The sequence below is a fragment of the Canis lupus genome, chromosome 34 (genome assembly GCF_011100685.1).
Source record: "Canis lupus familiaris isolate Mischka breed German Shepherd chromosome 34, alternate assembly UU_Cfam_GSD_1.0, whole genome shotgun sequence".
Classification (NCBI taxonomy): domain Eukaryota; kingdom Metazoa; phylum Chordata; class Mammalia; order Carnivora; family Canidae; genus Canis; species Canis lupus.
The window spans coordinates 17,735,378-17,759,663 of record NC_049255.1 but is presented as its reverse complement, the minus strand read 5'-3'; the positions used below and the strand labels follow the sequence as shown (position 1 = coordinate 17,759,663).

Here is a 24,286-nt window from a genome sequence, read left to right as displayed (position 1 = left end):
GCTCCAGACATGGAGCCTGCTTCTCCCTCTGCCTGTGTCTCTGCCTCTCTCTCTCTCTCTCTCTCTCCCCCTCTCCCTCTCCATCTATCATGAATAAATAATTCTTTTTTAAAAAAGGAAAATTTATTTAAAAAAAAACTCATGATCTTCATGAAACATGGCACAGTGTTTCAGAAAAGCTTAAGTTCTGGGCTCAGGCAGACCAGCTTAACCTATACCAGCTGTGGGACCTTGGGCAAGTCACCTCACCTCTCTTAGTCTCAATTTCCTGATATGTCAGATAAGGTAGGTACCCCTCCCTCACAGGATGAAGGAGAGGATAAAGTGAAATAACAACCCCTCGATGCCAGGTGCAGTGCTGGGAGGCAGTGCTGGCACACAGTAGGTACACAATACACATTTGCCTTCTCTTCTCCGTCCTCCAGCCTTCAACAATCTTTATAGCCACAATTGGCTCATTCTGTGTCTACTCTTGGATATTTATCATGTGGTGCTTACCCTTTCATTCATTTGACATTTATTGGGCATTTACTATTTGTCTCATGCTGCATAGGGCCTAGCAATGACTATCACCTAATCCCCACCCTGAGGAACTCACAGAAAAAAAATTTTTTAAGATTTTTTATTTATTTATTCATGAGAGAGACAGACAGAGCGAGAGAGAGAGAGAGGTAGAGACACAGGCAGAGGGAGAAGCAGACTCCATGCAGGGAGCCTGATATGGAACTCGATCCAGGGTCTCCAGGATCACACCCTGGGTTGAAGGTGGTGCTAAACTGCTGAGCCACCAGGCTGCCCACTCACAGAAAATTGAAAGGTTCAATACATGTGCAGCTAATCCTGGGGTCTTCTGGTGTCATAGCAGGGGCCTGTATACAAGGTACTCTAGATCCCGGCCTATGGAGTGACTAACGCTGATTTCACCAGTCAAGGGGCTTAGGTCAACTGAGCAAGCATTGACTGAGCCCATGCTGTGTGCCAGGTACAGTGCTAGGCACCAGGGATTCAGGATGAAGAAGACAGCGTCTCTATCCTCCAGGACGGTGGGGTCCAGTGGGGAAGACAGACAAGAAGATGTAAGGATTATGCCGTACGGAAAGTTCCTGTGTGCCCAGGGTTCTGTTATGTAAGAGGGGGACAGCTAAATTATATGGCAAGGAAGACTTCCTGGAGGAGGTGGCATCTAAGACTTAAAAGACAAGCAGGAATTGGCTAAACAAAGGACAGACAGAAGGTCTGTCCATGTGGAGGGAAACAGCCTGTGCAAAGTCTAGGAGGAGTGAGGCCAGGGAGAGGGTTTAGGGACCTGAACCTGCCAAATCAGTTCCTGCTAATTTAATCAAAGTGAATGTCCCCTCACCTCCCTGGAGTTCTACTATGCAGCCAGCAGGCCACAGAAACTCCCAGTATACCCCATGCCCGCTGAGGGACACACATGCCCAGTTAGCAAATGTGCACACTCACACACGTGTCCACACTCCTCTCCCGCACACATACTCAGGGAACCTGCACTCACAGACTCTCACACCACTTACCCATGCATCTGCTCACTGCCACACACTCACACACACTCAAACACTAGAAGGCCATGGCTTGCCTTTGTTCCATGAGCTCCCCCTGGGGAGGATAAGCCCCTCTAAAGGTTCTGGGCCTCCAGCCCAGGGATGGCCTTCAAACCCCGCACCAGAGAACCCCAGGATCTTTCACTGAGAAGGTACCAAAGGGTTAAGAAAGAACATTTCCAGGGAGTTTGCCTCTTAATCAACACAGTTAATTCTTTTCCTTTTACAAACATAAATTCTTGGCAGTCAGTAACCAAGAAAGAAAGGGGTAAGAAAAAAACCTTAACCCAACATTAGTCAAATCTTTGCCTCTTCCTATTTTTTTTTTCAAGTTAAAACCCGGGGGAATTCAAAGCAATGAGAGAAATCCCAGCCCAGATGGAATGTTTTTGCTAATATACGTCTGCAAGTTATTTAAATGTATGTTTAAGTGTGCATGCGTGGGGAGGGGGAGTGGGGAGGGAATATGAGAGCGAGCACGATGGCTGAGTAGGGTGTGTGTGACTGGAGCACACAGCAGAGCAGAGGAGTTCTCAGAGTCCCTGCCTGAGCCCTGGCTGTCCTCCGGCCCCAGCAGGACCTGTCTAGACCTGACGAGGGAAAGGCCATTGCCCAGGACCATCTCTGTCCTTCCACCTAGGGTCTCCTGGGACAATAGCCCCTGTCCCTGACCCTCAACCCCAAGATGGCCTGGGGGACATAGTCTGCTAATAATAACCCACCCACCGTATACTTTCTTGACCCTCTATCCTGCTTTGCCGGAAGAGCTGGAGCTGGAGTTTGTCTTGGTGGAAAGGGACATTTGAGAGGACCAAGCACCCACCACAGAGCTACACCCACAATGGCCCTGCTCGGATTAGAAATCGGATTGGGCCCCATTCCTGGCCTCTTGCTAGCCCCTCTCAGAGCTCTCTCATGACCTCCAGACCCCCAGAGTTGTCCCTGTCTACTCTGACCCTCACCTCCTCACTGGAGGGTCACTGGACCCTCCACCCCAACAAGGCTCCCCCCTCCTCCCCCAAAGCCCTCCCAGCTGGGTTCAGGGGGGTGGGGCTTTGTAGACCACCCCCTCCGCCCCCACCTGCCCCAGGCTCCCTCTTGCCTACTCCCCCCTGAGCCGCCTTTAATTCTGTTAATCTTTTTTCTGAAATTGCTCCTCTGGCCCCCTAATCAGCTGTGTGGGTTCCAACTTCCTGATTTTCAGGGGAAGATTAAGCAGCTTTCTCCATCTAAAGGCTCTTTGGATGCCTGGGCCACCCCACTGGCTGGCTAGACCCCCACAGCGAGGGGCCTGCTCTCACTCTTCTGAGCCCAGGCCCACCCTGAGTCCTGGGCCTTCCACAAGGAACTTCCCATGCCCCTACCCTGCCCTGGCCCCCCAGAGACTCCAGCCCTCCCATCATTCCCCCTCCACACAGAGGCCTCTCAGCTCCTCCTGCCTGGGCCTACACCCTCCTCTCCCCAGCTCTTGGGAAAGGAATGGGGGGTGGGGGGTGGGGGCAGGGCAGTGCTCAGAGGTTGGAACCAGCAGAGAGACCTCACTTTGGTAGCCCCCTCCTCTGTCCAATTTCTCCTCTGGTATCTCTGCTTTTCCTACCCGCTCTTGCCCCCGAGGCCCTTTTTCTGAGGATGTGGCCATCCATGGTCTCCCTTGGCAGATGAGCAGACAAGATGCACCAGCTTTCAACTCTGCAAATGCATCACCTACTCTGCTCATCTTCTGGAGCCACCTCAGGATCTGGTGCTCAGCTGAGTCCTGGCAAAATGGAGTCAGGGTCACAGACTGCATGAGAAGGGCCATTGGGAAAGGGGATGAGAGAGTAGAAATGATTTTTGGATTACGTGTCATTTGAGCTTGTCTGATATGTAACTAGAGGATGGTGTAGCGTAGAACTCACTTTTGACGTGGAAGAAATAGTTGCCTAGAAAGGAATCTCTGAGACAGAAAGAGGAAAAGAAGATATTCTGTGGAAAGTGTCCAAGAACACCACCTGGTTGGGGCTACAGCTTCCATCTGAAATGGGTGAGGTTTTGGGACTTCCATCCATGGACACTGGCTTCCTGAGGCCTAGAGATGCAGAGTCCACGAATCCCCTGGCAGAATGCAAAATCTTGTGAATATGGACATTCTTGTAAGAAGAACCTCCATGGCCTTAATCGTGTTCTCAAAAGGGTCTCTCACCCCACAAGGTTAAAAACCAATGAATTAGAAATTAACGTGAAGGTGACACTTGAAGCTGGCTAGAGTGACCCAAAAGACTAGGCCAGCGTGGTGCTGGATGTCCTGTGGCTGAACCCAGTGGACTGGATCAGGCTCTGGCGGTGAGTCTGAGGAGCTGACCTCCACTTCCAGGTGAGTGTGTAAGAAGCACAGATGGGGGGTGGGAGGGTGGGGGGTGTGCTTCCTGGCGACCAGCTGGGTTCTTGGAGACCCCATGTGAAACCTGATCTCTGCCAGGTGAAATCCTGGGGTGTACATGATATATGGTTACTGGGCTGAGCTGTCTGTGGCTTTGCTGTGGCTCTAGCAAGTATAGCTGGTACCAATCTGAGCTCTAAGCCTTCCTGGGGCTTCAGAGACAAGTGCATCCAGGAGGGTCTCCCCCCAGAACTTTCACAACATGAAAGTTTCATCTGTCTCAGAGTGAAAGTAGTGACCACTCTTCAAGGGGCTGTGAACATGTCCAGCACTGATGTGGGCAAGTCAAAGGAATTCCAGAAAAAGTAGGGAAGGTCATCGATGCTAAGGGGACAATTTGGAGGCAAGGACAGATGCTCTGCAGAAAGTCCCCTTGCCCACCTCTGCACCCACCAAGCTGGTGGACCTTTCTGGGTCACGGTTCGCTCTCCTGTGGAATGACAGTGTTGGGCTGCTGGGTCTCTGGGGACACCTTCAGCGCCACCACCTTGGAAGTTGAAGAAGTATCCCCTCCTGTCTCTGTCCTGGAGCTCCTGGAGCTCTCTCTCATGGGGCAGGTGGAGATTTCTCAGGAGCCACAGGGCGCTCTCCCAGCCTTCTCCAGGGTGCTGCAAGACCACCCACCCAGGGCCTGCACACAGCCCTCCCCTCCCACAAAGCCAGTTTCCCCACAAACAGTCTGTGGAAACAAGATGGTTTCCTCTTTCTTTTTTGACTTGTCCACTTGCTAGCTGGCTTTCATGCTCAGATCGGGCGCATTCAAAGGACAGAGCAAGGGAGCCTGGCTCAGGCAGGTGTGTGTGTGGGGGGAGCATCCTGGCACCAGGGGTGCTGGCTGCTGCACAAGGCAGCGGGGCCATGAGGGCTGTGACCTCTCCTCTGGGCCCTCTGAGAAAGAGATGAGCTTCCTCTGTTCCAGGACTGTGCACGGCTGTCCCAGATAACCTCCCAAACTCCCTTCTAGAGCCCGATGGTTCTAGAATGTGTTCTTCTAGCCCATGTGTGCGCCTGTGTGGTTATATCTGTATGTGTCTATAGCTACGTGTGTATAAATATAGATGGATGGATAGAAATCAAGGGTGTACGGGGTGGTAGCGGTGCTTCCTGCCTGCGGCACCGGGGCCACTGCCAGCTTCCGAGAGGGCAGCTCCCCTGTCTCTCCCCGCGGGTGTCTCCTGTCACTTCCGCCCGTGACTCCTTCCCCCCCCATCAAGTGGTCACGTCACCATCTCCTCCCTCGCTTTTCCTCCCCCCCAGGCTGCTGCTATCCCTCACTCCTTCCTCCACAGCAACTCCAAAATCTGTTCCCTTCTTGGTCTCCGCCCCCCACTGGCATCCCCCTCCTCCTGTCCCATCTCTTCTGTCTCTTGCCTCTACTTCCCTCTGCTTTTCGCCCTCTCCGACTCCGTGCTATCACTGCCTGCCCTTTGTCCACCTGTCTGTCCCTCCTTGTGCTTGTTTTATGTGCAGCTGCCTGCTGGCCCCTCCAAGTCCCTGTCGGCCTCTCTCTGTTTTGTGCGTCTCTCTGTCTCTTAACAAGGAGCTGGGCCAGGAACTCCAGGGAGGCTGTGTTTCCAGCCTCCTCCTCCTCACCTTGCTGGCAGCTTGGCTCCTCAGGTGGCTGGGCTGTGAGCAGGGCAGGGCTGAGGCTGCAGGGGGCCGGGGGGCAGGGGGACGAGGGGGGGATGGACCTCCCTGGCCTGCCTGAACCAGTGGGCCGTGGGCAGAAGAGCTGGGCCAGGAACCAGTGATGCAGGCAGGCCTGCCTGTGACTAAAACAAGTGGCAGCCCTGGCTCATTTGCATGACGGGTCTCTTTTACATAAATCTGCATGTCAAGCTGGAGACCCAGGAGCCAGGTAATGCAAAACGATGCAAAATAAATTAATCAGAGTGCCCTGCTGCAGGTGTCAGCCAGCCGGGTCTTCCAACTGTCAGAGCAAATCTCGTTGGGCTGGTTTCTTTATGGGGTAGGGGGTGGAGAGGGGGGCGGGCAGGGTGCTGGCCTAGGGTGGGCAGCCAGCATTCCCTCAGGCTGTGGAAGGCCCGAGGGCGGCCTGCTGTCCAGCTTGGCTCTGGAGTGGTCCTGACAGAAGGACCCTGATGTCTAGAGAGGGCTGTGAAGCCAGCCAGCCTGGACCACAGCCTCATCCAGGCCCTGGATACGCCAGGGCTGGTGGGGAAAGGGTGGATGTGGGGTTTACTCATCCAGTGGGGGAAATGAGGTGCAGGGAGTGGGGGAGGCAATGTTCCAGGGTTACCCACTTCTTATGGTGGGGTCCAGATCAGAAGCCTGCACTCCAAGCTCTCAGCAAGTAGCCTCCCTCCCCCTTAGCACGAGCACGCTCCATTTGCAGGCCTTCAGTGACTTTGAGGGATCAGGGATGATGGCCTGACCTATTCCACCCTGGCCTTTGGGAGCACTCCCAGGCTCTAGCCACCCTGGGGGGCCCTCCAGGCCTCACTGACCCAGACACGGAGTCCTGCTCCCCCTTTAGGAAAAGGCAGCATGTGACAGAGGCAGTGGCTCTTCTCCCTCTATGTTCTCCAGCCTTTGGAAAGGGTGACTTCTTGGCTCCCCTCTGGATTGAGAAATCCAGTCCAAGCTCCCCGGCTTCTGAGAGGCCCCTTCATATGAAAGGGGGATGAAGGGCAGGGTCACCAGCACCAGAGCCTGCCCCACTCCCGGCTCCATTTCTCCTCCAAAGGCAAAGGTGACCCAGCCTCAGGAGCCCAAGGGCTCCCAGAGACCTCACACACCCTCTCCAGACACAACCTGCAATCTGCTTAAAGGAGATCCACAGCGCATCACATTTGTACCCACTTGACTGCTCTCACTCCCCTCTGCCACAGGAAGCTGGCCAGGAGGGCTCCATCCTGTCACTGGAGAGTGCAGACCAACTGCCCTCTGATGGCCACCTCAGGGGAAGGCCATCCAGGAGTTAAAAGCGGGAGCCTTGGAACGAGCCACATCTCTGCCTGGGTCCGTCTGCTATGACTACCAGCTGTGTGACCCAGGGCAAGGCACCTGGCCTCTCTGAGCCTAGTTTTCTCATCTGTAACATATGGGTGGTATTACTTCCTACCTCGCAGGGTTATTGTGAGGATTAACTGAGACAAAGCAACCCAGCACCCCACGCGGCACCTGGCACGGGGTGGGCAGCTATCTATAAATGGCAGTCATTATTACCACTCCTGCAAATACAGCTATGACAACCAGTCCAGCCCAGGGCAGAAGAAAGGGGTGGGAAGCAGGAATAAGTCCAGCTGGAGCCTCTCTCCCACGGCCCTTCCTCCTGCCTTGCTTTCCCTGTGCCCCCACCCCCCCTCCATCTAGCCTGCACATTTCCATCAGTTCCTAAAACACAAATGTTGTCATGCCACTTCCTGGCTGTAAACCCTTTCTGACTCCCTACTGCTGTCAGGATAAAGCCCAAGTTCCCTGACGCAGTTTTACAAGGCTCCCGCTTGTCTCTCAAGGCTTCTCACCCTCTCGTAACCTAAGCTCCAGGCCCGTGGTTCCTCAGACACACACATCCGTGCTCACCTTCAAGCTGCCGCACAGTCCTGACCCCAGCCACTCACTTCTTAGCTTAGAAGTTGCTTCCTCCCAACACTCCCACTCCTGCGGCTGAGGATGCAAAGAGAAGAGCATAAGGGGAGATTTCACCTGAGAGGCCCAAACGGTAGGGTTGTCTGAGATCATCTAGTCTGACTTTGCCTTTGGCAGAGGAGAAACCCGGAATCCCAAGGGAGGGGGCTTCCTCCGGGTAGGCCATCCCCCCTCTGCCCCTCTCCACACGAGGGCAAACAGGTGACCCTTCCAATCAGCAACTCCTCCTGTGACACCGAGGGCCCCTGTGCTAATTCATTTGCATTTAATCATTTAATCACTTCTCCTGGGGAGAATGAATAAACAGAAAAGACTTGGGACCCAAAGGAATGAATTCCAAGCCTTGGGAGGGACCAGGAGGGATTACTGTATTTGGGGCCAAGAGCTATTTTATAGCACCCCTGGAGCATCCCATCCCGGTAGGGGCCCCATCTCCTTTCACCTTTTCATATGATTCTGGTCTGCCTCACCTGCAAGTGAACAGGGCCTGTGACCAGGTGAGTACCGGTCAAGGCCACCATGGCAGCGTGGAAAGCACACAGGCTCTAGAGTCAGAAGACCTGAGTTCAAGTCCTACCTGCCGGCTGGGCCAATGGGCAAATCACTTAACCCTTGCATCTCAGTCTCCTCAACTATAAAGTGGGGTAATAATAGCACTCCCCAGGCTGTCATGAGGCTCATGTGGGGTGATAGATGTGAAAGTGCCTCCTGAACAGTTTGACGTTCACCATGCTTTCTTAATGAGATGGACAAGCCCAGGAAGGTTCTGATCAGGGACCAGGCTGTAATGCCCACGGTTATTGCTAACTCACCCTCTGCTCCCGTTCACATTCTGTGCCTAATCTGTTAGGGACTGAAAGGTGTTGCGCTTATAAATATTTGTTCCTTATGGCCAGACTTTCCTGGGTTTTATCAGCCTGGTTGATAAGATAATCCTGTCCTGTGGGGCGAGCTCTGGCACCTGGTGTTCTGCATTGCAGGTGACCTCTCAGACCTAACTTTTTAATACCTAGCAAGTCAATACATCGGTTCTCAAATTACAGGCTGGAAGGGGAGGGGCTGTCAAAGGGGGGCCTCTGAAATTAATTCTCTTTGTTTCTGAATCTGATGTCTAGAGTGGACCAGAGACTCCAAGTTAACACCTTTCGTGCCAGATGGTGACTGGGTCTCCACTAGCTCCAGTAAGCTCAGAACCAACACGGTTTTGAAAAGACTTGAAGTGAGCACTCTTCTCCTTTAATTAAGCACGAAATCTCCATATCTGTTTCAGCCTTTGAAAAGTGAAACCCAGGAAGGCAGCTTCCTCGGGCAGAAAGGAGAGGTGTGCAGAATTAATATTCCATCTCGATTTTTTCCTGTGTAATTTAATAAGTTGACTAAGCTTATCGGGGGACCCGCGCTGCATTCAGCCGCTGGGCGAGCCAGACTCCTGCCGCCTCACCTTCCCAGTCAACAAAGCTCACATTAGAGCGGTTGACCGGTCAGGCGAGGTGAGGCGGGGTTAAGGTAAAGAGCTGGGACCGTGCTCACCTTGCTCAGTCACATGTCACCACTTGGCAACACGTCCCTCCTCCCTGGAGCATGCTGGCTGGATCCTCACAGAGTCCTGGGGGCAGCCTGAGTCACACCTGCCCTCCAGGGCTCTGAGCCTTGGGTCCCAGATGGGCCCACTGCCTTCCCTCTCCCCCAGCCTCAGGTGGGAGGGACCTGAGCAAGGTATGGACGGGCTAGGTATTAAAAAACAAACAGGGGGACGCCTGGGTGGCTCAGTGGTTGAACCTCAGGGCTTGATCCTGGGGTCCTGGGATCAGAGTCCCACATCGGGCTCCCTGCATGGAGCCTGCTTCTCCCTCTGCCTATGTCTCTGCTTCTCTCTCTCTCTCTCTCTCTCTCTCTGTCTCTCATGAATAAACAAATAATCTTAACAAAACAGGGATCCCGGGGTGGCGCAGCGGTTTGGCGCCTGCCTTTGGCCCAGGGCGCGATCCTGGAGACCCGGGATCGAATCCCACATCGGGCTCCCGGTGCATGGAGCCTGCTTCTCCCTCTGCCTATGTCTCTGCCTCTCTCTCTCTCTCTCTCTCTCTGTGACTATCATAAATAAATAAAAATTAAAAAAAAAATCTTAACAAAACAAAATGGGAAAAGAACCATTCAGGGACTGCCCCAGACCTCCAGTGGGCCCTTCCCCCCTCCATCCCTCTTCCCTCCCACTGCCTTTCTCTCCCTCTTCTGCTGGCCTGGAGGGCACCCCAGAAGCTGCTTCCCTCTGGAGCTTGTCTCTCCCTCAAGGAATCTGACTCACAAAAGCAAAATTCTCACAGAAAACTCCAGAATCCCTAGAAAGAAATCCTTGGAACCCAGTGTGGGAAACATTACTCTGGGTGTTCATCTCTTTTTGAACATCTACTGAGCTTCTGCTTACCTCCACAAAGAGGTACGTGGGAGGGGGGTAAGGTACCAATATAGAAATTCCCCCCATAATAATAGAACACTAGAGCAGAAGAGATTTCAGGGATTAACCAATCCAGCCCCTCTTTTTTTACAGAAGGATAGTCTGAGGTTCAAGGAGGAAAACTAGTCTGTCTGATGAGTTTCTAATAACTAAGGCAGGGCCCGTGGCTTTAGGCCGGGGACTCCCTAGCACGGGGGTCTATCACATTCCAGCGATTAAAAGCAGGGGCTCTGGACCCCGGTGGACCTGAGTTCAAATTTTGGCTCTACTGCACGACTCGGTAAGTATTCAAAGTTTCTTTTTACCTCTGTTTCATCATTTGTAGGATGGGGATAACAGGAACCACTTTGCAGGGTCGATAAATGAGACGATGTATGATGTTAGCGCCGGCCATGGATTACATTGCACAGAAGCTCCCCGAAGGCAAGGACTTGGTTTCCCTCACTGCTGTAACGTGGGAGCCGCACCGCACCGTGCCCTGCCCAGAGCGGCAGCCTGCAGACGATGGACTGGATGGATGCAGCACGCGGTTTTTACATAATTGCCCAGAGTACCTTCAACTTCAACCCCCTTTTCTTTTCTTATCCAGGACGCCTCTCACTGCTTCCTCCTTGTGTCCACGTGCATGGGGGGGGGGGGGGAACACCCCGCCCTGCACACCTGCACGTCCCCAGGCCGCTTCGCTGCTGTCTCTCAAGTGTCTCTCATCACCTGCAGGGGGAGAAGGGGAACCGTGAGGCTGAATCCAACCCTTGCTTTCCTACCCCCTCCTCCATTCAGTGATCACATTGCTCCCCCTTTATATACCTGAAATCCCAGCCCATTCTCTAACGTACTTTGTACGGCCTCACTACCCAGGGGTTGGTTTAAAAAAAAAAAATTGCCACTATGTCTTTCCAAGGAGGGCTGTCCACTTATTTTTGTTTAGTCTGATTCAAAACCGACTGATGCAATCCCCTTCTGCTCCGGCAAATAGGGACCCTCACCAAAGAAGGAAACAGCCAGAGTGAGAAGGGGGCGGGTCAGAAGCTTTCTGGAGATTTCTGTGGCTCCCACAGACAGCTGGACAACTCTTCTACGTTCAGGCCTCAGAGTTTCAGGAAAACACCAAGACTCAGAGACGCGCCTTCATTTGAGTCATTTGGGTGGAGCTGGTGTTTTCATCTGTGCTATCTTCCCGTTTCCCTCTGCTTCCGAGCTGGGGGCCGTGAGCTGAGTGGGAATGCCCACTTTCTTCTGTCACTGGGGTCTGGGACACTGAGGCAAAACACAGAAGAGAAGCCTACAGTTCTTCCTAAATCCGGTTCTGTCCTTTTCTCCCACCTCTACATTTAGGGATTTAATTCATTTTGAATTAGTGATCATCTGGAGTAAGAAAGTATAGGAAATGGATAGACTAGATTGTAATAAATATCTCAACCATGCAAATTAACATAGGCCCACAAGCCTGGACCTGAAAGAAGCAGACCCCCCAGGCAAGTAAGAATGTGCCTAATAATAGCAAATAATCATAATGACAAATAAGGCGTCTGGTCTGCCAGAGCCTGGATTGGTGTGACAGAAAGATACGTTGTAAAGTGAAATACTCAATCCGGGCAAACTGTAGGGGTTTGTTTGTTTGTGTGCTCCCTCAGTGTATATGACCAAAGAACAGATTCCACTTACTTTCATCTTCTATTTAATGACTTAACTGAACAAGGGTCTCAGTTTACTAAATTAATGGAAATGCTGGCTCTGTGCAGATAAGTAGTTTCCATCCTTTTGAGGTTGGCCTCCCCGTTTGTCTGAGCTCAGATCTTACTGGGCATAGTGCCTGATGCCAGTAAGGGCTCACCACCTCCCCGCTACCCTGTCCCCCCAGCCAAGCAGAGAGGCCAGGCAGGGTGGTCCACCTAGTGGGGCTCCAGTGAGCTGAGGCTCAAGGTGGCAGGAACATCTCTCACCACAATTATGGGCCCTTTGAGAAGAAGAGATGTATCTACCCATTTGAGAATGTGCCATGCACGTCAAGTTCAGCAAACTGACCAAGAGGTCTATTATGGACTAAGTTTGGGGTGTCTGGGTGGCTCAGCCAGTTAAGTGTCTGCCTTCGGCTCAGATCATGATCCCAGGGTCCTGGAATTGAGGCCTGTGTCAGGATACCTGCTCAGCAGGGAGTCTGCTTCTGCCTCCCCCACTTCCCCCTCCCTACCCCACCCCAACTTGTGCTCTCTCTCAAATAAATAAATAAAATCCCTTATGGACTAAATTCTGTGCCCCTCCCCCCATTCATAGATTGAAATCTAATCTCCAGTGTGGTGGTATCAGGAGATGGGGCCCTTGGAAGGTGACTGGGTCATGAGGATGGAGCATTCATGAATGAGATTAGTGCCCTTAGAAAAGGGGCCCAGCGAGAGCTCTCTCGCCCCCTTCTGCCGCATGAGGCCACAGGAAGAAGATAGCCATCTAGGAGCTAGAAAACAGGACCTCACCAGACACTGAATCAGCTGGTGCTTTGATTTAGAATTTTCCAGCCTCCAGAATGGTGAGAAATAACTATTGCTTAAGCCACCCAGTTTATGGTGTTTTTGTTATAGCAGCTCAAACAGACTAAGACAGAGTCTTGGTGCATTATTGGAGCCAAGAAAGACTGAGGTGGGCATGAGGGCACAGTGTATATAGCAAGGAGTGGCAGAGATAGGGAAGTCCTCCCCTAGCCTGGGCCTTAACCCCAAGAAGCTTGCCTCTGCCTGGGCCACAGGAGCCACATAAAAACCCTGCCTACTTCAGTTCAGTGTCCACAGTTCTGTTCTGCCCTAGACATTGGCTCCCACGTGGTCTCCAGCTCTCTCCCAGTTTAGCCTTCCAGGCTCATCTTACCTGGACTTACCAGCCTGATTCCATTTCTGCTTCATGACTGTCTTAGAAATCCCATAACCTCAGCCAACAACAATTACTCCCTAAGCACCAAAATCCGCTTCAGTCCCTACATCCAACTCAGGTGTCCAGGACACCACAGCATTTCAGACTCCTAATGGGGGTTGGGGAGGTGGCCTGTGGGGAAGAAAGGGTGGGAGTTAGAACATAAAAAGAGTGGGTCACAATGGGTTAGGAGAACAGTTTGGGTGAATATTAGGAAGAGAGTTAAAAATATACTCCTGTGGTGTATGGCATGAGTGGGCTGAGTTCTTTAAAGGGCTGCTGGCAGCGAGATTGAAACATTAAATTGATTTCCAACACCCTTTGGCATAAGCAGGGAGCCCCTGCTGTGAACCCCAATGATGTGGCCTCAGCCTGATTCTCTTGGCTTTTAGGTGTGACCTCCAAGGAATGACAGAAGAGAATGGCTTTTGAGCTGAGAAAAATGTATTCAAAGTCCATGCAGCATTGCTAAAGTGTGCACTCTCTCTTTCCTTTTTTTTTTTTTTTTCTAGCTCTGTCTTTGCTCCAAGAAGGTCTTTTTTTTTTTTTTTTTTTTTTTTTTTTTTTTTCTTTTTTAACTTCTGGAGGTCTTAATGCTTACAGCCATCACCTGGCTTTTTCTGGTTTGGGAATTTTGTCTGTCTCCTCACAAAGGGCCTTGCTTCCACTTCATAACATCCTCCATTTCAACTCTCAGTACTGTCAGCAGGGGTTATACATGTAGGAAACAATCAGATCTACGAACCAAGCTATCAATATTTGCCTTCCTGCCTCCTCATGGGTCACAGGCTCTGACGCAGAAGTGATGCTATATGAGTCTTTACCTGGTTACCCCACTCACCTCCCCAGAAAGTGCACAGTGCTGGTCACTCATGTTGACCCAAATAGAAAACATCCCTTTGACGTCACTCCAGCTTTGCCTCATTTTTCTCTGTAGACCCAATCTTGGGAAAATCTCCTACTCGGCTTAAAAAATAATAATAATAATAATAATGATAACCTGAATGGGAACCCACATAACATATTTGTCAGAATTTCAGATGATACAAAATAGAACCACTAAATAGGGTAAAAGAGTAAGGTTCCAAGTCAACCATGATAGGTTGGACCAAAGAACTGAATTCAAAAGATGACACTTACCAGTGGTCAATGTAAAGTCCCACTCTTGGGTTCAAAAAAACAACATAGATGTATAATTTCAGAATTTGGAAGACAGAACTAACAGAGCTACAAGTTGATTGCATGCTCAATAGGTGTCAAGGGCACAATGTGACTCTCAAAAAACCTAAAGCCACTTTAGGCTGCATCATGGAAATATAAAGCACAGGTGATGACCCTGTTCTACTAGGCTCTGCTGGACCACATCTGATGTGTACTGTTTCCTTTTGATACGACTCCAGGATGGACACTGACAAACTCTCATGCATCAGAGGATTAGAAACAGGAAAATAAAGAATCTGGAAATTATAACAAACCAGGATCATGAAAGAACTAAGGAATTTTAACCCCAAAGAGGAAAAAGATTGAAGGGGATATGAAAGCTGTTTTCAAGTGCTTTAAAGCCTAACCCATACACAAGAAATAAAGCTTCCCTGCCCTTAACTCTAGAGGACAAAAGTAGGTCCATGAGAATAAGTTCCAGGGAGCTAAATTTCAGCCCAGCTGAGGAAGAACTTTCTCTCAACTGTGACGATTGTCCAAAGCTAGAATGGTCTCTGCCAGATGAATCAATGATTCCCCATTACTGGAGATACTACGGCAAAAAGCTGGAGGATTGTGGATGAGGGATGCTGCAGAGAGTTGTACTCACCAGAGTAGAAGATCAGATCTTTTCAATTCACAGCTATTCTGATTCTGGGGATTGCTGTTATAACTTATTATACTATCGCCTACAGGAAAATACCTAATTCCCTTGCTTAATGCAATAAAGCTGATGAATTTCAGAAATGTTTCCCAGCTCTTTTCAGACTCAGTTTTAAAATTTCAGATAAAAACTGCAGACTCTGGAGACAACTGCCTATGGGTTCAAACATGGCTCTGTTACTTATTAGCTGTGCGACCTTAGGCATGTCACTTAACTTCTCTGGGCCTCAGTTTCCTCATCAGTGAAATAGGGATACCTGCCTCCTAGGGACATTATGAGGAGTGAATAAAGTTGTATTTTAAAAGCACTCAGAACACTGCCAGCATATAGTAGTTACTATGTGTGTGTGTGTTATTTTTTTAAAAAAGTAATGCAAAATGTCTGAAAACAAAGAAGAGGAATGGACTCAAATTTAACAAATGGTTCAAGGATGTCCTCCTCCTTTACGGACTCATCACTAGCAGCTCTGGCTGTAAAATAGCCAAGAGCCCAGAGGTGGCAAAAAAAAAAAAAAAAAATCACAGTCTCGCTAAGCTGAGGGGGGGCGGGGGGAGGAAAAGCTTCCTGCCATTGGCTTATGGTAACCTCTGAAAAGGCCTGTGTGTTTAACGAGGCCAGCTTATCCCTACCTCCCCCACCCCTCTCTCCCTTGGAGTTGCTAGGAGGCCAGGGCTGTGCTGCATTGTAATAAAGCAGTGCCTGGGGACGGCGGGGGCCAGAGCGCGTTAGATATACAGGGTCTGTCCGCGGGAGCTTAATATCCTCTTACTGGAATAACTATTGTCCCAGCTTCTCGACAAATACCAACCATCATTAATAAAAGGACTAATAAAACCATTTATTGCGCTCAGGCAACGGCCTTGCTTTTTCTAGCTCCGGGGCCTTGGCAGAGGCAGCTGTTGAGGATGAGGGCTGGAAAAGCGAGACTCCCACTGCAGCCAGGGGATCAGCCCCTGCCCCCCAGCCCCGACCCAGCCCTGACCCAGCACCCTTCCCACGGGGTGGGCAGCCAGAGCGGGGAGAGATCGGAGCGGGAAGATCACGCCTCCTGGAGGCCTCAGACTCCTTGGGTCCTCTGATGGCAAATATGGGGTGGTGATGCTTAAAAAACAAAACAAAAAACAAAACAAAACAAAAAAAAACTTACTACGACATTCTTTCAAGAAGCTTAAAAGCACATCATCTTGCAAAATTATTAACCCCATTTTATTGGGAGGAAAACGAAGGCACAGAGGGAGTTAGGGGCTCACGCGGCCATATGATCTGCGGCTAAACTTGCCAGAACTGAGGCCAGAATCCAATAGCCCTGACTCCCAATCTAGGACCAGTCTGAAATTTCAAAAGGGTGGGGCTATATTTATGTGTGTCCGGCCTCCTAAGGGGGATCTGTGAATGCTGTGAGCATCATCACTGCTTCTCTAAATTATTATTGTTGTTATTATAATAAGTAGTGGTAGAGTTGAGTGGGTGGTGGATACCAGATAATTACCAAGACCCCAAAATTAAAGTGTTGAGTCTTGACTTTTCCACAACTGCTCAAAGATGAAAATGAAAGCTGGCCTCCAGGGATCCCTGGGAAGAGCCCTAATCTTGAGATAGAGTGAGTCCAGGAGGGGAAGGCAATGGAGAAAGGCCAGGCCCAAAGGCCTACGAAGCCAGCCTTGGAAACCCTGGGATTATTGACCGTGGATGGCATAGCTGCACAGGAGGCTGGGAAGGCACAGTCAAACCAACCTGGGTTCAAATCCTGACTCTGCCACTCTTTTGCTGTGTGACCATGGGAGGATTATCCAACCTCTCTGAACTTCTGATACCTCATCCTTAAAATGGGGATAATCATCCCTACCCTGTAGAGATGTAAGTAAGGGTTAGAGGATAGACCGCAGAACTAAAAGGGAGGGGGGAGGTTCTTTCCCTCTCTGAGCCTAGAGAGCTTGGCTAGTGTGGAGGACCACTAATCATGAGCCCACAGGACTCTCCTGACGTTGGGCTGACAGTAGGAGGCAGTATCTTTTTCTCAGGACTACCTAGGTTCAGTGGAGAATAACTCTGGCTTCAGCTTCCCCCTGTTTGAGACAGGGCCACAAAATCTCTGCCCTTAGCCCCTCCCTGGCCCTGAGGGTTGTCAGATGGATGGAGGAGATACCATCCTGGGAGGAGAGGTGGGAGTTAATAACAGCACCCTGGATCTCTATTATTATTGTCATTATTCGGGCTCTGTCCAGTAAGCAGCGGGGACCCGGGTGATTCATTGTCTGCACGCTGCAGCCCTGGTCTGCCTGTTGGGACTTGCCTGCTTGCCAGGATGCCTCCACCTAAGAGGCCTCCACTTCTTTCCCAGCTCCTGCTGGCAGCTCAAGGTCCTCCATCTCAGGATGGAAAGGGAGCGTGGGGGTGACCTTCGGTAATAAAGGACAAAGCCCAGAGGTGCAAGGACTCCTGCGTCACTGGCTGCAGCCCTGCTTGACATCAGCAGTCACAAAAATGAGCCTGAGGTGTGAAGGGGTGGTAGGAACAGGGGCCCCCAAAAGTTGCAAGGTTCAAACCAACCACTCCTCGAGAGATCACCTGATTCCTCTGCAGCAGCCCCCGGGGTGGCAGAGACAGGGAGAGAAGGGATCAAGAGAGAGAGCCTGGGCCTGACCCTGTGACAGCCCTCCTGGATGGGGTGGGGACGTGATATGAATGGGGGTAAGTCCCTGCCCACCTCCAGGGGACCTGCTCTGAATGGCAGAGGTCTGGCCTAAGGAGCTGCCTAGAAGCTAGTGGTCATCAGAGGAGGGTTCTTAAAAGCTGTAACCCATATACCTGGGTCTTAAAGTCTCAACAACTGCTGGGCTTGGGAAAGGGAACTGGGGTGCTTCTGACAGCCACGAAGCACCCCCCACCTTGCAAGCACTCTATAAATGTGAACTGAACATCTGTGACTCGCCCGCACACACCCCTGCAGTTTCGTGGTGAGGACACAGCTAATCATAGCCTGTGTTTGGGGGAGAAAGAGGGATTTTGCCACAAGCTCCATGACAGACTGCCTCCCTCCCTCACCAGAATGTTAAAGAAGGTATGACTGGCCAGGAGTTGGACAAGGAGCAGTTTCTGTCTCCCTAAGGATTGGCACTGCCTGAGGGAAGAGCACACCCCCAGGAAGCCATGAAGGTCAGGATTGGTTCCCTGGTTTCTGATCTGAGATCACACCAGGAAGACCAGAACTGGAATCCCTAAGATCTATTGGTGATGTTTGCTTTGGTTTTTGTTTTTGTTTTAAATTTGAAAGGCACCCAGTTATAGGCCATCTAGTTATATCTCTCACTCTTTTTTTTTTTTTTTTAAGATTTTATTTATTTGAGGGACACCTGAGTGGCTCAGTGGTTTAGAGTCTGTCTTCAGCTCAGGTTGTGATCCCGGGGTCCTGGGATCAAGTCCCACATCATGCTCCCCTAGGAGCCTACTTCTCCCTTTGCCTATTCTCTACCTCTCTCTGTGTGTCTCATGAATAAATAAAAATCTTAAAAACACATTTTTTCTTTATGTGAGAGAGTGCATGCGCATGTGCATACACACACACACATCTCCCCAGCATGCATGCATCAGCAGAGGGTGGAGCAGAGGGGGAGGGAGAAAGAATCTCAAGCAGACTCCCTATTGGAACCCGACTCAGAACTCAGTCCCTTGACCCTAAGATCATGACCTGAGCAGAAACCAAAAGTTGGATATTCAAACGACTGAGCGCCTAGGTGCCCCTTGTTATATATCTCATTTTTTATGTGAGCAAACTGAAGTCTCAAAAGGCTGAAATGACTTGTCCAAAGTATTTGGGGTCTTAGACACAGAGCTGTAGCCCTGACTCCAGAGCCTGTATTCTATGGACCCTCCTAGGTCCATTTTGAGTTCCTGAAAAACAACAACAGCTACCATTCATTGAGCATCTAATATATGCCAGTTACTAGATTAGGTGGTTTGTGTACATTACAACAAACTAGGAACACAGATGAGGGGTTCGAACATCAGAGAAATGGTTCACTTGGATCAACTGCATATTTTCTTCCAGGTCTGACGCACAGTGATCCTGTGGCACATGTTTTCAAATTATAGCCATTCGGGCTGCACTGCTTTATCAAATGACTGAGTAATTTTCAAATACCAGCTCTCCACTGGGTCCTGGGAATCCAGGGAGATCACTGGACAGGGTCTCTGACAGTGGGCTAGAATCAATAGTTTACTAAAGTTGTAGACAAGGGGTCAGGAACACAGACAAAAGTTATCCCAGAAAGGTGGAGGAGGCTTCTGGGTACATTTAGGCAGGGTTTTGAAGGGTGAGTAGGAGTTTGCCAGGTGGGGGTATGGATGAAAGAGATGACACCCATGCAGAGAAAATAGCATGTGGAAGAGCTGTAAAGTGCTATGTATGTTTGGAAAAAAACAAATAGTAAGGGTTAGAGGAGACAGAAAGTGGAAGGGTGGAGGGGAGGATGGGAAATGATACTAAAGAGGTGAGTTGAGGCCAGCCTGAGGAAGGTCTTAATGCCAGGCTAAGGAGGGCACCACTCAAGAGTTTTAGCTTTGAAGGTCTGCATTGGAAAGACCTTGAGATTCTCATTCCTAGCTTATGTATATATATATATTCTCTGCTTTGGCCTGCCTCTCTCAACTCTCCACGCTGGCCTGGGCACCTGTGAGTGTGTTTGTCCACCTGGAGTGCTAATTAGGTGCTCCGGGGAGTCTGACACCAACCTCCTGTTCTTTCTTCACTTCTGCACAACAGCATTCTCAGTACCCCTCTGGTGTTCCTTCAGTTACTGGATGTTAGTGGAGTCTTTACCCCTTGGCGTTTGGCTTGGTCAGGCTTGGTCAGATGGCCCATGCAGTGGGGCATGTGTGGAATCCCCAGCTGGGCCATGGCACCCCCAAACCTCCTTTCCTGTCTCTCTTCCGGTCCCAGCTCTTGGCCTACCTCAAACCAAGCTCTGCCCCCATCAAAACTACTCACCCCCAACTCCCACCCCAGGGTGTTGTCAACCTTCAATCTTCCTTTCAGAGCAACATGCCTTCCCTGCTTGGCTTTTTAGAGCACCCCTACCCTGGGTGCCTGGATACCATACCAGGCTTAGTTCTTTCAAAGTCAAGAGAAGACCCTCACCCTGATGTACATTTTCACTTTAAACTCAGATAATCATCCCAAATGATGACTGAGGATTCATTGTGGAGCCTGACAGGATTGAACCCTTGCTGTGTGACCTTTGACCAATCATTTCACTTCTCTGAGCTCATGTTTCCTCATCTGTAAAATGGGAACACCAGCCCTCACTGCACAGGGATTAAAAGCAGTAACACGTGAGATGCCAATCAAGGAAGGGCTCAGTTCAGCTGAGAGACCCAAGCAGGTAGGGACACATTCTTTTGCTTCCTTTAAGAACCGGTACCTTTAGCTTCTAGGACCTAGAAGAAAAAAAATAAATAAACAAAAGGGTTCAATCAGAGCTTCGAGCTGTTGCAAATGACTCAGTAGTGAAATGGGTTGGAGCCCACCCTTTGAAAGGCTCCCCAGGCCTGGGCCAACCAGAGGAAGATGTGTCCTTCCTGTTCCAAAGGGAATGAAGAACTCCAGCCAGAGCCGTCCTCCAAAGCCAGGCAGACAGGTGGCTCTCGGGCTGACCTTTGCCAGGCCCGGTAAGCAGCATAGTTTCATTGTTCCACCCCGGCTGCAGAGCTGGTTGGTGGAGTTGGCTTAGAGAAGGATATTTTGTATTTGGCTTTTGGAATGACTAATGAATGAGCTGTCTCCACTGCAGGAGAATTATGCCACTTAAGCAAAACCCAGCCCGGCTGGTCGGCTCAGAGATAGCTAATAGGAAATGCCTGTCAGAACACTGACGCTTCAAAGCCAAATATATTCTCACTGTGTTCTCTGTTTGCTAAGTTTACTTTATGCAAAATATAACTCCGCTGAAAATATGTAGATGGCAGAAAGCTTGCTCCTTCGCTCTGGGAGAAATGGTGACGACAAAGGGGAGAGCGGCTCCCAGTTAACCCTACTGGTCCTGTCAGGCTGAGGAACAGCCAGGCTCTTGGCTTGGCCAAAGAGCACAGCCCTCTACTGGATGGAAAGTCTGAGCCACTAATGGGCTCATAACAACCACAGTCCTCAAAATAGAGGCAAGTGTCCTCCCACCAGGCTTCCAGACCAGGGGAACAGAGGGAGTGTGGGCCACGTGAGCACAAACTGCCATTTTGCCAGGTCGCAAGGGCCAACAGGGACCCATGGGGTACCCTTACCTGCCAGTGCCCACTGCCCAGAGGTGAGGTGCAGAGTCCCCCAACCGAGAAGCAGCTGAGAAAAATCAGCAAACTCCAGAACCCCAAACTGGGTGGCAGCACCTTGGTAACGGAGTTGATACTAAGCAACGGATCTGTGGGAAGAGCACCGGCTGGGGAGTCAAGGTATTTCTGCCTCTTCTCCCTGCGTGACCCTGCACGACAGAGTTCCTCTCTTCTGGCCTTGGCTTCACCATCCATACATGGAGAGATGGGACCAGCTTAGCAATTCCTAGGGTGACATTTTCCTCACACTGTTAAATGCAATAGAACAGAGGCAGGAGGGTGTTAACAGGACCCGCTTCTCAATTCCCTGAGCCTCTCCCTCTCTCAAGGATTGCCATGGGTTGCCATGAGGAGTTGGGTATGAAGACAGGATCATCTTTACAGATAGAGATACCTAAGATTTCTCAGTACCTACAGTGGGAAAGATTCTTCGAGGCCATGATCAGGGACATTAGTGTATGGAGGTGCCTCGCTGAGGAGGAACAAAGAGATAGGGACTCCCACAGCCTCTGACCTGGAAACACCCCACTGCTATAGGGCCACAGCCACCAAGCCACTTGGTGGCAGGTCAGCCCCTCTTCCCAAACATGCCCGCCAGGTAAGGGGTCTGCTCCGCCTTGGGGAAGGTATTTGTGTTTACTACTTTGGGATCAAATAGAGCTGCCCCTAGGGAACCTTGGGCTTCCCAGAAGCACCTGGAGGAGAGGGGCCATGGAACACCCGCAGTATGCCAGGCAGAGTGCGGGTGCAGAGACGAATCAGACGCAGCTTTGCTCTCCCAGAGCCCTCTTTCATTGCAAGACTGGCCCCTTCAGAGGGAGACAAAGAATGCCATAGGGTTCATCCCAGGACCCCGACTTTAAGCACATCATAGGCTCAGCGCGAGCAAGCTGCTGAGAGTCTCTGAGCCTGGGTCCTCATCTGTAAAATGGGGTTAATGATGACCTACCTTAGATGATCAGAGGCAATATAAATGCCTACCATACCACCTGCCGCATTTGAATCACTCGATAAAACAGAGTTATTGGGACCCCTGGGTGGCGCAGCAGTTTAGCACCTGCCTTTAGCCCAGGGCTCGATCCTGGAGACCCGGGATTGAATCCCACGTCAGGCTCCCGGTGCATGGGGCCTGCTTTTCCCTCTGCCTGTGTCTCTGCCTCTCTCTCTCTCTGTGTGTGTGTGACTATCATAAATAAATAAAAATTAAAAAAAAAACAGGGTTATTATTTTTATTGCCAGGGCTTAGAGGAGAGCTTCTCAACTCAATGCGTTCCCGGTGAGCAGAAACTCATCCATCCCTGTGGCCCTGGGAGCCAAGCCGGAGGTGTCTGTGCCTCCCAGCTAGCTCTTCCTAGGCTTTTAGCTGTTCCTCCATTTACCCCAGTTTGCCACGCCAACAGTATCCTTTGCTTTGTGTGCAGAGGACCCTGGAGAGCCCTGCCTAATGACCTTAGCACAGGTTTCAGAGCATATGAGGCCTTTGGTGAGGTGGGGGGAAGGGAGGGGTCTGCTGTGGTGGAAGCTCATAGAACAGCAAAAACCAGGTGCAGAAGATACAGTAGGCATAGCTGGCAGTGGGGTCAGGGAGCAGGAGGCAGCTGGGAGGTCCTAGTGCTCCACACAGTGTCTTGCACGTGGCCCCAAAGCATAAATTATTAGCTGAGTGATTCTTCTCTAAGTGGAACAGAGTCCAAGTTGAAAGATGTTGAGAAAAAAAAAGCTGGATGATGTCCCATCGGGTGGGGCAAGAGAAGCGACTGGACGAGGGTCACCAGGCAGGCCCCAAGCTGGCTTGTGGTGACATATGCTGAGGCTTGGGGCATCCCTCCTTCAGGGCCAGAGGTGGGGGAGGCAGCATTCAGCAGGGCAGTAGGGAGCCTAAGAAGCATAAGCCAAGAGAGCCCTGAGCCAGGCTCTGCCGAGAACAGGGACTGGCCCCAGAATGTGGGCTCCCAGGGCCACAGGGAAGGGTTGTCACTGGTGGAGAGAAGCAGAGCAGCTATGTGATGCCCAGGAAGCCAAGCAGAAGAGTTTGGACTCACTCAAACCTCCTTAGAAAGCCATGAGGTGTAGGAGCAGCTTCTCCTAGCCCATCCAGCTCACGGGGAGATGGCAGGTAGGGAGAATCACACAGGGACCTCCGCACACAGGCAAGGGCACAAGGCCTGGGGTGTGGAGGGAGCTAGGCCAAAGGAACTGACTTGCCTGCCAGGTTGGCCAGCAGTGCTAAGCACAGTAACCGGAGGGGCAAGCGAATGCAGCTCAGTCCGGGTTGAGCTGGAAGGTTGGTCTACTAGGCAGGTGGGGTAGACAACTGGAGTCCAAGGGCTAAAGGGCAAGGGCAACCTGGTTTTGGGCAGCTGGGCCTCAGCTAGAAGTGGGGTGAGGTGAGGAGAGGAAAGCACAGTCAGCCAGCTTTTGCAAGAGTAGTAAAGAGCAGGGGCTTTGGACTCCGACAGCCTGGTTTGCATCCCTGCTCCCTCACTGCGGGGACATACAACAGGGGAGGCAGCACTTAACGTCTCTCAGTTTCCTTGCAAGCACTTCATAGGGCTGAAGATTAAATAAAGTCCTTTGTGGGGCTTCAGGCACATACAGATGCTCACAAAATTGTACCTGTTCTAATTATGACTGTTAGCTCCTGAGATTGCCAGCTTCCTAGGAAATGGGGAGGGATTCAGAGGTTTGATGGTGGCAGAAGCTCAACCCCTGGGGAGGACAGGCAGTGAAAAGAGGATCACAAAGGTTCCAACCTCAGGGACACCTGGTTGGCTCAGGGGTTGAGCGTCTGCCTTTGGCTCGGGTCTGATCCTGGGGTCCTGGGATCAAGTCCCGCATCAGGCTCCCCAGAGGGAGCCTGCCTCTCCCTCTGTATCTCTCATGAATAAATAAAATCCTTAAAACAAAAAACACAAAGGTTCCAACCTCAGATAAGCCCCTGCTCAGAGCCCCGACCACCACTGCCTACCTGTGAATCCCTTAGCAAGTGATGCAATCTCTTCAAGCCTGTTTCCTCAGGTGTAACATGGAGATGCTAATATCTGTCTTTTGAGGGTTTTATGACAATTAAAGGAGATAATGTATGTGAAGTGCCCAACCCAGTAGGTGCTTAATAAGTGGCTACTCTATGGGCAGCCCAGTGGCTCAGCGGTTTA

At 50.9% G+C, this 24,286-nt stretch overlaps 2 long non-coding RNA genes across 5 annotated transcripts in view; one reads left to right on the top strand and one right to left on the bottom strand.

Annotated features, from left to right (window-relative positions):
* Positions 1 to 24,286, bottom strand: part of LOC111093862 — a 49,024-nt gene that overhangs the window by 7,119 nt on the left and 17,619 nt on the right. The window contains exons 2-5 of one of the 4 annotated variants that reach the window (XR_005383806.1): positions 12,908 to 13,081; positions 11,035 to 11,305; positions 10,354 to 10,759; positions 7,528 to 7,611 (exon numbers count right to left, since the gene is read on the bottom strand). This is a non-coding gene — a long non-coding RNA (uncharacterized LOC111093862). The remainder of the gene's footprint in view (positions 1 to 7,527; positions 7,612 to 10,353; positions 10,760 to 11,034; positions 11,306 to 12,907; positions 13,082 to 24,286) is intronic. The other 3 variants (XR_005383805.1, XR_005383807.1, XR_005383808.1) reach the window with 3 other exon arrangements.
* LOC111093861 lies at positions 9,129 to 10,948 on the top strand. The gene is made up of 3 exons (XR_005383804.1): positions 9,129 to 9,309; positions 9,918 to 10,030; positions 10,374 to 10,948. It is a non-coding gene; the product is annotated as an uncharacterized LOC111093861 (long non-coding RNA).